This window comes from Pteropus alecto, unplaced genomic scaffold, assembly GCF_000325575.1.
Source record: "Pteropus alecto unplaced genomic scaffold, ASM32557v1 scaffold45, whole genome shotgun sequence".
Taxonomy (NCBI): domain Eukaryota; kingdom Metazoa; phylum Chordata; class Mammalia; order Chiroptera; family Pteropodidae; genus Pteropus; species Pteropus alecto.
Window position 1 is genome coordinate 675,240 of NW_006442491.1, and position 15,813 is coordinate 691,052.

A 15,813-nucleotide genomic window follows, 5' to 3' on the forward strand; every position below is an offset into this window, starting at 1 on the left:
CTGTCTTTTTGCACCTGTTCATTGTTCCCACTTTGCACATGTAAGAAAAGGCTGTGCTTATGCAACGTGGCACTCCTCCAGCTTTGTTGTCATTTTGAACATTGAGACCACTCTCATTTTGCTTAGACAGAGCAATCCTGGTCACAACAAACGTTTATAGTATGGAAACACATGCCACAAGTCAGAGCCAGAAGGTCCACTAGGAATGGGAGCTCACAGAGATGGCTGAACTCAGGGCACAAAGTTTGGCTTTCTATAACTGGTCAGCTTTTTCTACAGAAAAATACCCTCTGCCATCTGCGTATTCTACAGTAGCCAACCTTATGGTTTTATTTTATTTTTCTTTTCAGCCTCCAGAAGAGCAGTTGTTCAACATAAGGAATAAAGAGTGAGTGTTGGAAATCCATCAAGACCTTTTTTAATGGGGCCATCTGCTTGCCCTTTGGAAAAATCAATGAATTTGATTTTTAGACAGTCAGTTCCTTAAGCCTGAAAATATTCATTGGAATACCATGGGCGACAAAGTCTACCCTTTAGCCCTCATTGATTTCTCTGAAGTTGGCCAGATGTTGTCACAATTTCCTCATAACAGGGCTGGGGAAGTTCTGTGGTAGAAATAGCACCGAGGAGCTTGCATGATCACCTAGGAGCTTGCATGAACCATCCACCGATGGCTGCCAATGGGACAGTATTCCAAGCAGAAGATTTTTATTTTTTTAAGACATACCTCTTCTCAGAAACAAATACAAATTCTATAACAAAACTCAATGATCCAGTAGAAATCTAGTGGAGATGCCTCTATAATTTGGAACTTTGTAACTTATAACTTAATATTTTGTCCTAAGATTAACAATGAAAACCTCCCCAAATATAATTGGTTATGAAATCTATTGCTGAGTGGGGCTCTTTCTGGGGCTGGTGGGCAGGGAAGCACGATCATTTCTGATGGATTAGAGAGAAGTAAACCTGGGATGCTGGACACTGGAGAGAGTTTTGCCCAAAGCATATATCTTGGAGGCCCACAAATCCCAGCACCTCCCCAGAGAGTTGGGTGCAATTTTACTCTTCATGGAGAAGGGTTCAGGCCCCCTAAGTGCCAATCTATCTCTCTTCACACTGTGATCTGCTAATCTCTTCCTTCAGCCATTAACTTCAACTTTATTTCATTGCATCATTATTTTTGTGGCCTAGACATGCCAATAAGACATTAACACTACTGGAGAGCCTAAAAGGGGAATTTGATGAGAATTTTATTTCATCATGAAGATTACAGGCAAATTACATAATAGCTTTCTGTTCACCAAGGAATCTCTGGCAGAGAGGACTATAATCAGATAACCCAGTGAGGGGGGAAGGGCACTAACTTTTATTGCACTCCTTCTAAGTCCAGGTGCTTTATACAGATTATCTTAGATAAATTTATCCTAGGCAACAGCCTTGTGAGGATTGTCATCCAACAGAAGAAGAAAGGGAGACTTAGGGAGGTTAAAAAAGTTACCCAAGATCTCAAAACCAGAGCTTAAAAGCAGGCAGACACAAGGCCAAAGTCTAGAATCTTTCCACTGATGAAGTACCAGCTTTAAATGCAGAATACCTACACCTCTTACATCAACTCCTGAGGCCTGCAGAACAGCAGGGGAAGGAGTGATAGTAGCTACCTAGTGTCTTAGAGACAGGAAGAGGTTCATATGGGATCCCTGAATAAACCAGATCCCAAACCACTCAAGGCCAGTCTTCTTTATCCAGAATGCAGTGCTCCCCATGTTTAGAGAGAAAGGACTGTCTGACAGGACAGTCCTGTGTGCAACAGGAGCCTTGCCTTTTGTTCAGTGCTGCAGCTTAAAGTTTCCACTTTGAATAGTTCAAGCCCTCACCTAGCTATCAAGGTATGTAGGGCTGACCTGTCACCTTCGGTCTGTACCAGGGAATAGCCAGATGGCATTCAGGCTTATTCTGTGCCTCTGGCTGACTAATCTACCCAGGTACAAGAGTAAACAGAGAGCTTAAGGACACCATATGTCCCTGACTCATCGTGCTTGACAGAATCACCATCATTCTACATGGCATATGCTCTCCTGGGCCAAGGTGGGAGGTGGGTTAGAGGAAATATGTCTTAAAATTGAAGGTAGAATGATTAAAAAAAGAGACATATATAGGGAGTGTGCATCTGTTAGCCATATCCTAAATAATATTTATTTTTAAAACATGCTTTCTTTAACAGTGTTCAACTTCATTCCTTCCTTCCAGTGTCCAGCACAGTACTTGCCCTCGAGGATGTGAATTGAATGGAAATGTTGAATTCTTAACCCATTTTCTTTGATTATCAGTCTGGAACAGATTATCACCCTAAAATGAAAATGAAGCTGACTCTAGCTTAATTTAAAGGATCTCCTGTTGAGATTGGGACATGGCATCCCCATAGGGTGCTTGTTTCTTCTAACCTCTTCAAAGCCTACCCAGGAGAGCCCAAACTAGAGAGCCTAAAAGGGGAATGTTGGAGGTGAGAGTCTTAGAGTCATCTGTTGAGAAAACTGGAATGCTTCTAAGGATGGGCACTCAGCACTCATTAGAAAGATAATGGCTCATGAATCTTCCATCACATCTGTTTCTTGGTCAACTAGAGTAATGGGAATATGGGTTAGTCAAGGCCCAAGTCTTAAGTGCAGGTCGTGGAAGCATTGAGGTTGAGGAGTTATGTTCAATTCATATATTTTCCACATACAGGGAGATGAAATAACCCACCTAAGATCATACGGTTGTGAGAAGTCCAAATGGATCTAGAACTTGAGGTCTCTCTATGGGCCAGTGCTTATGTTGAAAGACAGAATCCAGTGGGACCTCTAGTGTCTGAGTTACCCTGAGCCATGTGCTAAGGGACCCCAGAGGTGGATGTTTGCCTTTCATACTGCAGGCCTTCAGGCTATTATCTATGTACTACAACTAAACCAACAAGAAGGTTAAGAATTATCCAGAGATGTGATAACAGTGAGTCATTCTAGACCAAATCTTTAATACTATTGAAAGCTTTTCAGCATTCACGGCAGTTTCTTATTCTCTATCCCACCCAATCCTGAAAAAATTGTGAAGTGAGTCTAATTACCATTGCACAGATGAGAAAATTGAGACTTTGAAAGGCCAAATAATCCATGCAAGGGCTCACTATGAACGGGACAGAGATGAAATTTGATTTAAAGATAGTTCCAAGGCTCTATTCATAATCTTTAGAAGATAGTTCTTAGTCATATGAAAGCTTATGGACACAGACTGGTAGTTTAATGTGTATGCCTAAAATACTTTGAAAGCTTCTGTACAGGGCAGCAGCTGATCAGTAGGGCTGGACAAAGAAGGCCCAAATGGAAACATATAGGAGTGCTTACCTCCACTCAGTACTCCATTTGTAAGCCTTCTCCTATCTTGCTGGTCCTGCCACAAAAGACATAGGAGTTTCCCAATTTTCTTTGTCCCCCCACTCTCATAATAGAGCCTGTAGCTTTTCTTTTAAAGCTAAGATGCCAGCTCAAATTTAGAAATACTCATAACACTGGTCCATGATAATTTATGTTTACTCTTTAGAAAGCTAGACTCAATCACTGGAACACCCATTTATTTAATAGAGTGAAATGGCTTTTAAGAAATGAAATTTTAGAAAAATATTCCTCTCAGAAGAGGCAGGAATAAAATCCCATGGCTTCTAGTCCAATAGAGTGGAATTTTATCAAGGGTAGAGAGTTGACACACAAGTTCAATCCAGCCTTACCCTGGTTGCTGCTGCTGGGGAGAGGTAAAGGAGGCACATACTAATAACTCTTACAAATGAAGCTCTCTTCATTGGAAGGGATATTTGGAAAAGGAACCACTTTGAAAAGGCTTATGCTAATATAAACCAAATATATTGGAGTCCCCAAAGAACTGTCTCCTGCCTGACTTCTCTTTAGAACTTCATATTTGTGATTTTTGTGTCTATAGTGGCATTTCCACATGCAGATATGTTTCAACTGGCACCTTTTAGGTGATGTTGTCAGTGTCCCACGTGTATCCCCTTGACACTTGGGTTTCCAATGACCTGCACAAGATACCAAGAGCTTCCTCCTGGGGGACACCTTTCTTTCTTCCTGAAGGCTTTCTTAGGCCTCCTGAATCAGAGGAAGTCAGGAATCAATGGCTCCTTGATAATTTGTGAATACATGCCCAGCTCCCTAGGTGGAACAATTCTGATGCATGTTCTTTGTTTCTCTCAGAGGTCCCAGCAGGGGTGACAACATTGCTCCCCAACCCCAACAATAACCTGTACAATTCTACGTTTGTGCCTTCCTTTCTCCATCTTGTTTCCCCACTTACCTACAATGTTTTCACAAAGTGACCTTCCAAATATACTACTTACAAATGAATCCTTCTTTCAGAATTAGTTTTTGGGGAACCCAAATGAAGAAACTTTGCATACTTGAAACACGTTTCTCTCCCTTCTGTTTTTCCCATCTTGATTAATGACAATATCCCAACAGCTCCCAAACCAAAAACCAGAGGATTGTTTTTATTCTCTTTCTTCCATATAGGAAAGCCTATCTTTCAGTTGGTCACCAATTCCTATGAATCAAACCCAAAAATCTTTTCAATCAGTCCTTCCTTTACTCTCAATTGTCAGCAAAACCTTGAGAAATTTTAATAGCTTCCTAACTCCTCTATATATTTTTAATTTATTCATTCTCCAGTCAATTATTCATAGTTATATGACTTATCCTTTAAAAACACAAATTGACCATGTACTGTTCTACCTAGAAATATGATTGCTTACCACTGCCTGCAAAAGGTCCAAGCTCCTTAGCTGTGCACACATTGTCGTGGGCAGGCCCCATTCTGATTCTCTTTTCACAATGAGCTTCCTCCCACAGGTCACCCACCATTCATGGTCTACTTGAAAGTGTCCAAATAACTTACCTTCTTTGTTAACATTGGGCATTGCACATGCTATTTCTTGACCTTACAACGCCTTTTTAGTTCTTTTGATCTGATGAATTTTTATACATCCTCAAATAACCTAGTTGAAACTTCCGTTGCCTGCCCCTGACAGACACATTAGAGAGGTCTTTCTCTGTCTTCACACTGGTATTATCATACGAAGTGCTGTGTGTTTTCATATACATGTGTCTTTCTTGCCACTTTGCTTGGTCTCCTTCAGCTCAGGAGGCATTTAGATTTCCATATTTCATGCATATTCTGTCTGGTACAAAAAGTGGGTGTTCAATAGTTATATCCTTCCAGGTGCTTAGGTCAAAAGCTGGGCATCCTTGACTCTTTTTTTTATACCTCACATAATCAATGCATCAAGATATCCTGTTAGTGCAACCTCAAAAGTACATATAGAATTCTGCCACTGCCTACTACCCCCAGTATTTCCAATGTGCTCCACCATTACCTTGTTCCTGCGTTATTACAGGAACATCCTCAATGGCTCCTTTGTTTTTGCCCTTGCCTGTCTACAGTCTATTTTCAATAAAGCAGGCAGTCATCCTCTAAAAATGTAAGGTGATTTAAGTCACACCCAACTTCCACATTTACCAATGACATTCCAATCTCACTGAGATTAAAGTAAAAATTCCTATATGCTCAGCTCCACTATCCTACTGAGATCATTTTCCCCTCACCCCTTCATCTGCTCTAGTACCACCAGCCTCTAGTCCATCTGGAATGATCTCTTCCCAGTATGGTTTACAGCCTCACCTCTTCCATGTTGTTGCTTCAATATCAATGTCTTAATGAAAACACCCAATTTACAGTGGTAGTCCATTTGCCCATACCTCCTTCATTCCCTCTTTTTTTATTTCCATAGCACTCATTGGCTTTGAGCGTGCACTAAAATTCACTATTTCTTATTTTTATTGCTTACCGGCTATCTCTGCTCACAAAAATAACCTTACAATTGCAAAGAAATGGTGAATTTTAGAAGCAGTGTCTAGCTCATAGAATGTGGTCAGTACCTTTTCCCAAGTGAATAAGCCATTGAATGGGTACAATTTTTTTTTTTTTGAAATAACTTGAGTATCACCATAGGTTTCTAAGAAGCCTTTGCAAATGACATGTTCTTTGTCATTTTTTTTCCTTTTTTTTTTGGCGTGAACATCTGGGTCTGTCTCCATCAGCAAGATGTCCAGTAATGTCCCGGCGGATATGATAAATTTGCACCTCATCTTGGTAAGCAGGAAGACAAAAGAGTTCCTGTTTTCTCCTAATGATTCTGCCTTAGACATTGCAAAGCACGTGTATGACAACCCGCCAATGGACTGGGAAGAAGAGCAGGTCAACAGTCCAAACATTCCACGCCTTATTTATCAAGGATGGTTTCTACATGGAAATGTCACATTAGGAGCATTAAAACTTCCTTTTGGTAAAACAACAGTGATGCATTTGGTGGCCAGTGAAATGCTGCTGGAGCCAAACTTTCACGGTCAGAGGAATCGGGAGAAAATGGGGGAGAGTAATTGCTGTGTGATCCTTTGAACGCCGCCCGCCGAGTGTGCTGTGCTGTGGCCTCTGTCCCTGTGCTGCCAGGACAGAGGGGACCCACGCCGCGTCGGGGACCACGGAGTCTGCCTGTAAAGCCACGGATCGAATCATGACCCTGTGACCACTGCTGTCTTTTCTCATGAAAGTAAAAAGAACCAAGGACATTTTTCACTATGATTTTTTATTTCTAGTATTTTTGTTTATGTTAAGCAGTTTTGAAATGTTGGGTTTTGAGTGCAGTCTCAATGGGGAAAGTTAACAAGTTATACCTTTAATAGCAGAAATCATTTTGCCGCCACAAAAATTATCACCAGACTAACAAAGCAAGCGTTCCAAGTACAGTTTGCACTAAAAAAGTTTGACGTTATTTTCTTTTAATTGAACAAATAATATTTGTTAATGATACTAAAAAATAATATTTGGTAAATATAGAGTGAATTTGATAAATATAGAGTGATAGATATAGAGAAATTTAGAGTCAAACTCTAAAATATAATTAATCTTAAAAAGAAATAGACAAAATTAATTTTACTATTTTATTTAATATATTCAAACATATTAGCATGTAACCGAAATAAAAATATTAATAATATTTTTACTTTCTTGCATATAAAATCATCAAAATCTAGTGTGTATTTTATAATCACAGCACATCTCAGTTTGAGCCAGCAATCTTAGAAGTGATTAATAGCCACAACCTTTCAAGTGCTTAATAGTATTAAGTATTTTTAGACTGTGGCTGACTGTGGGAACTGAAACTGCAAAAAGTGAAACTGTGAATAATAGGGGGCTACTGTACCTGATTCAGGTATTGGGAAACTTTTAAGTGTCTCTGGAACAAATTGGGTATGTGAATCTATTATTTTAATTGTAAGATGAAATCTAAATATAGATCGAGTGTATCTGATGTGAATTTAGTATTTATATTGAGATGCACACTAAATGTAAAATTCAACCTAGATTTCTATTACTTAACTTTTTTAGGAAAAAAATATATCTCATTAATACTTTCATATTGATTATATGTAGAAATTATGCTATTTTGGATATACTGATTTAAATAAAATATATAATTAATTTCATCTGTGTATTTTTACTTTAATATGATTGCTAGAAAATATATAAAATTATATATGTGGCTTCCATTATATTTCTATTGGACAGCACTGATATAATAGATATATATATTGAACATAAACCCACAGAGTATTCATTTTAAATTCTCATAGAACAAAGGAAGCTTCAATAAATACCAAATAATCCATATATACAGATTGTACTTTCTGATCATAATGAAATAAGAACAGTGAGTAAGTTTTAAATATCTCCTTGGCCCATAAAAAATGATATATAACATACATTACATAGTCATTGGAATTAAGAGGAAATTTTAAGTATATTACAAAATATTTAGAAATGAACAAGAATGAAAGTGTCAAATGACAACTTTTGTGGCCCACAGCTAATGTAGCACTTAAAGTTTTGCATAATTTTGAATACATTAATATTGAAACCAAAGACCTAAGGGCATAATTAAAAATATTATGAAAAAAGAGAAAATAAAATCAAAGCAACAAGAAGGAAAGATGTAAAAGAAGTAAAATCAGAAATCAATGAAACAGACTAACCCCCTACTAAAATCAAATTCTTTGAAAAGTGAGATGACAAAGGTGGGCATGAAATTCTATACACCCATAAACTTTATAATTAGATTAAGTAGACAATGTCAACCACACACACAAAAAGCAATTCTTTACTAGAGGAATCAAAGAAAAGAAGTTGACATGAATCAAAGAAAGCACTTCCACTCCCCAAAACATGACTGTCAGCAGAGATGGCACTACATCCTTCAGGGATCTGCACATGTTCCACACTGCATGTGAAACATTCAGGTAGGTGCCTATGTAGTGAGTGGTTTGGGAGCCGGAACACAGATGGAAGATCAAGGGGAAACAATAAAGTAAATCAAGAGAAGGGCCTTGTGTGAACACGACGTGCCATGGCCTGGGTATCATTATTTCATTTCTTTGCACTTGAGGAGATGTATAAAGTTATAAAATATTATAACTTTTTTTAATGTTATAAAATAGTTTGGCATGACTTTCCTATCCCATGCTTTTCTCCTTTCTTGAATTCCAAAAATATGATAACAAAATTTAGCACATCAGTTCCCATTGGTTTCTCTCATTCTGCAGTTTCTAAATAGAAAGCTCTTTAGAGATGAAGTGGCTTTTATTTCTCCAGGATATATTCTCAGAGCACTAAACCAGTAGTGCTTAGCTGTTACTGAATGATCCTACATGACACCTGATGCTGAGTAAAGACACTGAGGTCTAGGTGTGTGTGTGTGTGTGTGTGTGTGTGTGTGTGTGTGTGTGAGCAGGAAGGGGCGGGAGAGAGAGAGGTAGAGAGAGAGAGAGAGAGAGAAGGAGAGAGAGCGAGAGAGCGAGAGAGCGAGAAAGAGCGAGAGAGCGAGAGAGCGAGAGAGAGAGAGACTGAAGGGAGGGATAAACTTTCTTGGTTTCTTCTTTGCTTCTGAAGATACAGTAAAAAAGGCTAATTTTAGGACTTATCTGCTGGGCACAGTATCTTAATTTTATAGTTGGAAATCATCTAATTTAGGCAGAAGAATATGCTTAAACTAAATACAGCAGTTGTTCAAAGAGCTGGGGTGAGACATGCATCACCTATAAAAGAGGATAAAGAAATCTGAACTGTCAGAAATACCCAATTGATCAAGGCATCTCTTTTTCCTAATGTATCCAGATAATGGTCATACCCTCCTTTACGCTGGGTCTGTAGGCACGACCACAGGGCGTATCCCCACGGCATCAGTCACAGGCTCCCTTTGTGAACAGCAAAGAGGGGCAGTAGGTTGGAGCCTCCGCTTCACCAGCTGACTGCCAGGTGCATTTCCATTGGGCGCATGGGCCAGGTTGAGCTCGATTTGCTTCTGTACATAAAGATAAGAAGCCAAGGGCCCCTTTCAAAAGCAAACATGTTTAATTTGCACCACCACCTCCCCATGATTCACCGGATGGAATTTACGATGGCATTAACCCTTTTCCACAAAAGTAGCAAATGAATCAGTCGTAATAGGAAAAATAAATCAACAGCAGATGCGCTTTGAAGCCCACAGGAGAGATTTCACCAAGAAGGCCACCACCCATCTAGAGTGTCCCCTAGAAGCAAGAGTACAGAGTGGTCCAGATCTTTTGAGGAGATGTAACTCCAACTATGAGCAAAACAAGTCTTTGCATGTACCAAGTCCTACGGGCCCCTCTCAGCAGCGGGAATTCAGACAAAACTTCAGGAATGCTTTGCGGAGCAGCTGTGGTGCATTCAAAGCAGAGAAACAGCCTTAATCTTTGCAAAACTAACAAAGATAAGCAATAGCTTTAGCTGGGTTGAAATTAGCCAACACACGGCTACACAATGTCCTTGTTGACCATTACCCAGGCTCTGACCGCCCAATGGCACTGTTCAAGTATGCTGGCAATGTTTAACAAACCATCTGTCTTGTACCTGTTCCCACTGAACAGGAGCCTTTGTCTGAACCCTGGCCTCATCCAGCATGTCTGCTCTCTGCTCACCAGTGAAATCTCTTCATTGCATTGTATTAATTTCACAAGTCTCTTGATTATGGTTTGTTCTTTAAGGAGTGGCTGCTGCAGGAGACCAGTTTTGAAAGGGGAATATGGATCTTGTCTCTATCCATCTATTACTTTACATATCACCATGTGCATAAAAGCCTTACTTGGTTATTTGATTTTTCCCTGATTTTTCTTCTGCTAAGAGGAATTTCAGTATTCATTCAAATTCCACTGCTTTTGGTTTTATTTTCTATTCTTGTTAATTGTTCTTAAATTAGAAAACTTTTTTTCTCTCTCTTTCTGAGGTATATATTTTTTTATTGCTCAGAAAAAGTATTTCTGCTTAAATAGCACAATTTCAGGAGTTTACTGATTATGTTACATAAGTGTTAGGCTGAACCACTTGAACTTACTGTTTTCATAGGTCTAAAACAGTCAGATATTTAACATTTTCATACGGTTCGGCATATATATTTTCTTGTAAAAGTGACCACTCGACTTTATAGGAGTGAAAAGATAACTAAACGTGGTTTTCATTTTGTAAAAACAAAACATTTATCAAGCAAAATTCTCATTTCAGAATTTATTTCTCCTGCTCTGCTTTGGCCTACTCAGAAGTAAAATGTCCCCATTTTCTTTTTCCAGATGTCACCATATCCACATAATTATGACTATCTCAGGCATACCTTCACAATGGCAACAGAGAGACTCACCTTTGCAGTTGAAGCAGTCCTTGAAACTCACCCTTCAGGCCCTTACACCAGCAAACTGGAGACTGAGGCCTGGACACCAGGCACCACCCAATTGTGTTATCCCTAGCCCTCACTTGAGCTCTCAAGACAAGAGATTCTTATCTATCGAAGGGATTAGATTTGTTAAGAAGTTAGATGCTTGGGGAACTTCAAAACATGTAGAGAATAAAGTTGGAAACAACACGGTGTTTAGAGATATTGGAATATATATGTCTACTTCTATGTCCTAGCACCACAGCCTCAGTTAGATGGTCCATCTTTATTTCTTTGTTCTCATAGGCACACCCTAAGCACAAGCCTTTAGAACAGATAGACCTAATTGAAAGAATTCAAATACTTATGTTGTCTTTCCAGAAGAAATTTGGAAAACAAAACAGTCATCTTAAAGACAGCAGTACAACAAATTTTGTCCTTAAATCTAAAGTTTTATTGAAGCCAGGAAGCAACGCAGAGGTGGGGATGGGGGAACCTCTTCAGATTTTAACTCACAGTTTCTTAACAACGGGAAACAACTGTGGGAGTGTTCTGCAAGATTGGTTGGGAGCTCGAGGAAAAAGGAATTCCTTCATATATTTAATCTCATCTTTCAATTTCAATTTCAGTATACATCACACATTTTGTAACTTAACCTAATATTAAATGTATGTTGTATTAATATATTTTATTACAATGTACATATTGCTCATTAACCAATAATATATATTTATATAATATATAATCAGTAATAAAATTATATATAAATAATATGTATAATTTATTCATGAACATATTAATTCATCTGACATCTAGACAGTTTCTACTTTTTTGGCTATGGTGTAAAATGCTATGTACATGTGTGTACATGTATTTGTTTGAGTCCCTTTTTCAGTCCTTTTTAGTATATATCTTGAAGTAGAATTGCTGTGTCATTGGTAATTCTATGTTAATTTTTTTGAGGAACTGCCAAAGTGCCCTCCATAGTAGCTACCCCATTTTACTTTTCCTCAAGCCTTGTACAAATTCCAGTTTCCTCACATCCTCCTCAACATTTATATTTCTTAAAAAAAAAAATGTATAGCCCTTCCAGTGGGTGTGAAATGATATCTCATTGTGGTTTTGATTTGCACATTCCAGGAGTGGTTTTTGTTCATAGGACTTTTGGAATGAATGTCAAGGACAAGAGTATGCACTCTGCTGTTTGTAAGGAATGATCTGTGGGGCCCTCCACAGGCCCTACTGGCATCTCCTGAAAGCCACCATATGGCTGCAAGTTCTGATACTCAATAGAGTTCTACTTCCTAAAGGACATCATTGCTACAAGGAAGAGGAGTGGCAGTAAGGGGAATAGAAAAGAGTTCTTAACTCCAGACAGTGGAGTGGGGTCCTGGAGTCCAGAAAGTAGAGACAGCCAGGCTTTGAGAAGTCAGGAGAAAGAGCACATTGCCAGAAAGATGATCCCATAGTGGGCCAGAGTCTGAAGCCTTAATTAGATGGGAGAGCACAGAAGTATGTTCTGAGTTCCCAGGTCAAGAGGCACATCCTCATGCAAGAGCAGGCAAGAAAGCATGGAATACAGTGAGATCTTGTGTATGGGGAGGCAAACGGGAAATGTAGGGTCAAGACAGAGATCTTGGGGTCCAAAATAGATGGGCAGGTATACAAAGAAATATATCTGGGAAATATCCCTGCTCATAAGCCTGCAATTGTTTCCTCTGCCTTAGGTTTGAATGGTGGTTCTCATCTTGACCTCTGATTAGACTCACCTGGGGAGTTTTGAAAATTCCTAGTAGCCAGGCCAATGAAATCAGATTCACTGTGGGTAGCACCCAGTTTCAGTATCTTGATGGTCTCCAGGTGATTCCAATAGGCAGCCAAGAATGAGAAAAGTAGAATTTTAAGTTTAAAAAGTAGACTATTAGATTGTTGTTTTATTATAAAAGAAATAAGGGCACAGTAGAAGTTTGGATGGAATAAAGACGTTGGCTGAAGATGCCATCTGTAGCCTCATGGCCTTACGGTTGCTATATACAGTACGGCCTGAGCCCAATTTGGGACTCCAGTCTTGGAAGGGTGGATGAGGGCTGGGCTGCTAAGGACACACAGGATGTGATATAATTTCTGTGTCCCCAGTACTGTGGCAGACTTTGTGAGGGCTGCACTCAATAAATGTGTGTAGAATGAGTGAATGGAAGCAGGAGGCATAAATTCATGAAAAGCAGCCCAAGACACGGTCCCTGCCCTCTAGGAACTTACAAAGGGGCAGTTGAATAGGCATTACAATGACAATAATCAGATGGCAATAATAGTTCCTGCATCAGTGGCTCCGTGTGTCTATGCATGAAACCCTGCAGCCAGGGAAACCAGGGGAGGGTTTTTGAAAACTGGTAGCTATGGCTTCTCTTATCTTTATTAATGCCCTGTAAGGCACTGACACACTGCCCCATCTTGATAAAATGGGTAAACAGGAGTAGAGCAAAACCCAGCAAGGCAGGTTGCCAGTGGTACCCAGAGCCCACTTGGGTAGTCACAGAGAGGTCAGTGAGAATGGAGAAAACCCTGCTTCTCTGGGAGTTATTCTGTCAATTGTTTGATTCTTTGCTTATTTGTTAAGTTTCTCAAGTTCTCTACCCTGCATATAAATTAAGTTAATAAGCCAAGATCTCTTTGCCAATTAGAGCTTCCTCCTCTGAAATGGTAGGTGTGATACAAAGAAAACTTACAGGCCATGGGAGAGCTTGGGCTTGTCTTGTTGTCAACTATCTATAAGACCTTAGGAAAGTTTTATAACTTCTCTGACCTGCAAAACAGGCAGCAGTTTCTGTTCTGCTTTTCTTGCCTGATGGTTGTACAAATTCAGAAAGGTGGAATTACTGATCCAAAAGGCATCTTCTACTTTTTAGGTGTTTTTAGCCTCCTTTTACTTACAGAGCTGGAGGTCCACAGGTCCCTCAGTCACAGAACAGCCCACAGGTAAGTTGTATTGACTTTATCTGGGCTACGGTCATAACCCCTGCCGTGTGTCACATGCTGGGTGAAGTAGGTAGCCACCAGTAGCCAGTAGGGACTAGATTTCTACAAGGATACAAAAGAACTGTTACACACACAGCTTTATTAGCCACCATTGCTATTTTAATTTCTCCTTGTTTTCCGTCTATCACTCACAGATAATTATCTTTCCTGTTCAGAGAGAAAATAGCCTTTTCCCTCACCGTCTATTCCATTTTTTTTTATTTGTTTGGTTTGTTTTGTTTTGTTTTAAAAAAATCCAGATCAAAATGTGTTTGTGTAACCTTAAGTGGCTGGTAAGTCAGTGATGAAATTAGAGCGAGACCTTGACCCTTGCCTGCCAGCCTAGGTCCCTTTCATGAAAGAGCACTGCTGAACTATTTACTCTGAGTCTGCAGAGTGGCTGTCACCATGTGCTGTAGAGACCCAGTGTTGGGCTGGCAGGAGTCAGATCATGACTAGCTTGTCTATAGGCCATTTGAAGAGCTGGTATCTCAATTAGCTTTCAATTTTTAAAAATTATTTTATACTATTTTAAGATTTTATATATGTTTTGTTAGCTATATCACAGTATTTCTCTGTGTACTTTTATTTCAGAAATGAATTTGAAATCCCAGCTCTTTTCTGAGCTTCTTGAGGAGAGAGAAGCAATAGATTAAAATATAAATTTAATTGGACCTAGGAGAGAGAAGCTACAAGATTTGTCTTAGCTCTGCTGATAAATTGGTCTGTGACTTACTAATTCTTCTCTTTGGGCATCATTTTTCTCATCTGTAAGATGAAGAGGTTGCACTGTTCCTGATTTCTCAAAAATTTTAAAAAGATAAATGCTCCTATTTTCAAATAAATTGTTATGCACAGACCTCAATCTGTACAAAAGAAAAGAAAATATTTATTACTTTAAGAACTAGCTGGTATAGTAGTTCTTAGTTTATATTTATAACATTTACTTATCATAAAGTCAAAGAGAATAAATAATATAATTATTTTATGGTTAACATAAATATGCAGCTTTTATTATATAAAAAGTTAAACTGGGGGTCTTAGATGACAATTGCAAATCATATCAATTTCAGCAAACAACTTTTAAAATCAATTTTATTGGTTGCACAGTCCATATAAAATTTTGATTTGCAGCACTGAGTAGTTGCAAGTAAAACTTCTAAAGAACAATCTGCAATCTCCAGCTTTCTCAGTGACAAGGAAAGGACAGTGGGAGCTGCATTCTGAGGCTGCCGCCAACCTGCTTTCACATGGTGGGGTCTCCAGTACACAACTCAGTGGAGTGTGCATGGTATTTTCAACTCCAGTTTTAAAATTATTTCTAGAATACAAAAATAAGAATATAAAAAAAGAAGTGAAGGAAATGATTTGGGGGCTCCTCAAACACATCCCAGGAAAGATAAACAGAAAAATTTTAAACCCAAGCTGTCAGTAGCTGATCTAGACAACAAATATCTGGATGAAAATATAAAAATATTTTGACATTGGTACTTTATTTTTACATTAACTATGAAGCGTTAAGACAATGAACTGTTGGTTTTTTTTTTTCCATTTCAACATGTGATAAAACTTTTTATATTATTTGATTTTATTTTTAAAATTAATTAATTAATTTTTTATGGTGACATTGGTTAACAAAATCCAATAAGTTTCAGCTGTATATTTTAACAGTAAGGCATATATATATATTTACATTGTGTGTTCACATTCCATAGTTAGATTTCTTTCTGTCACCACATATTTTACCTCATTTTCCTCCCTCCTCCCATCTTTCCCCTCCCCTCTGGTAACCACTGGTCTATTGTCCATGCCAATAAGTCTCTGTTTGTTTGTCCTGTCCATTTGTTGCTTTTAGGTTTATATCCCATATAGAAGTGATACATGTGATTTTCAACTTTTTCTGTCTGGCTTATTTCTCTTAGCATGATTATCTCGAGGTCCATCCATGTTGTCGCAAATGGCAGTATTTCATCTCTTCT

At 38.7% G+C, this 15,813-nt stretch overlaps 1 pseudogene; it reads left to right on the plus strand.

The window, feature by feature from the left end:
- Positions 1–6,103: 6,103 nt before the first annotated feature.
- Positions 6,104–6,495, plus strand: LOC102892876 (annotated as a pseudogene).
- The last annotated feature ends 9,318 nt before the right edge of the window (positions 6,496–15,813 follow it).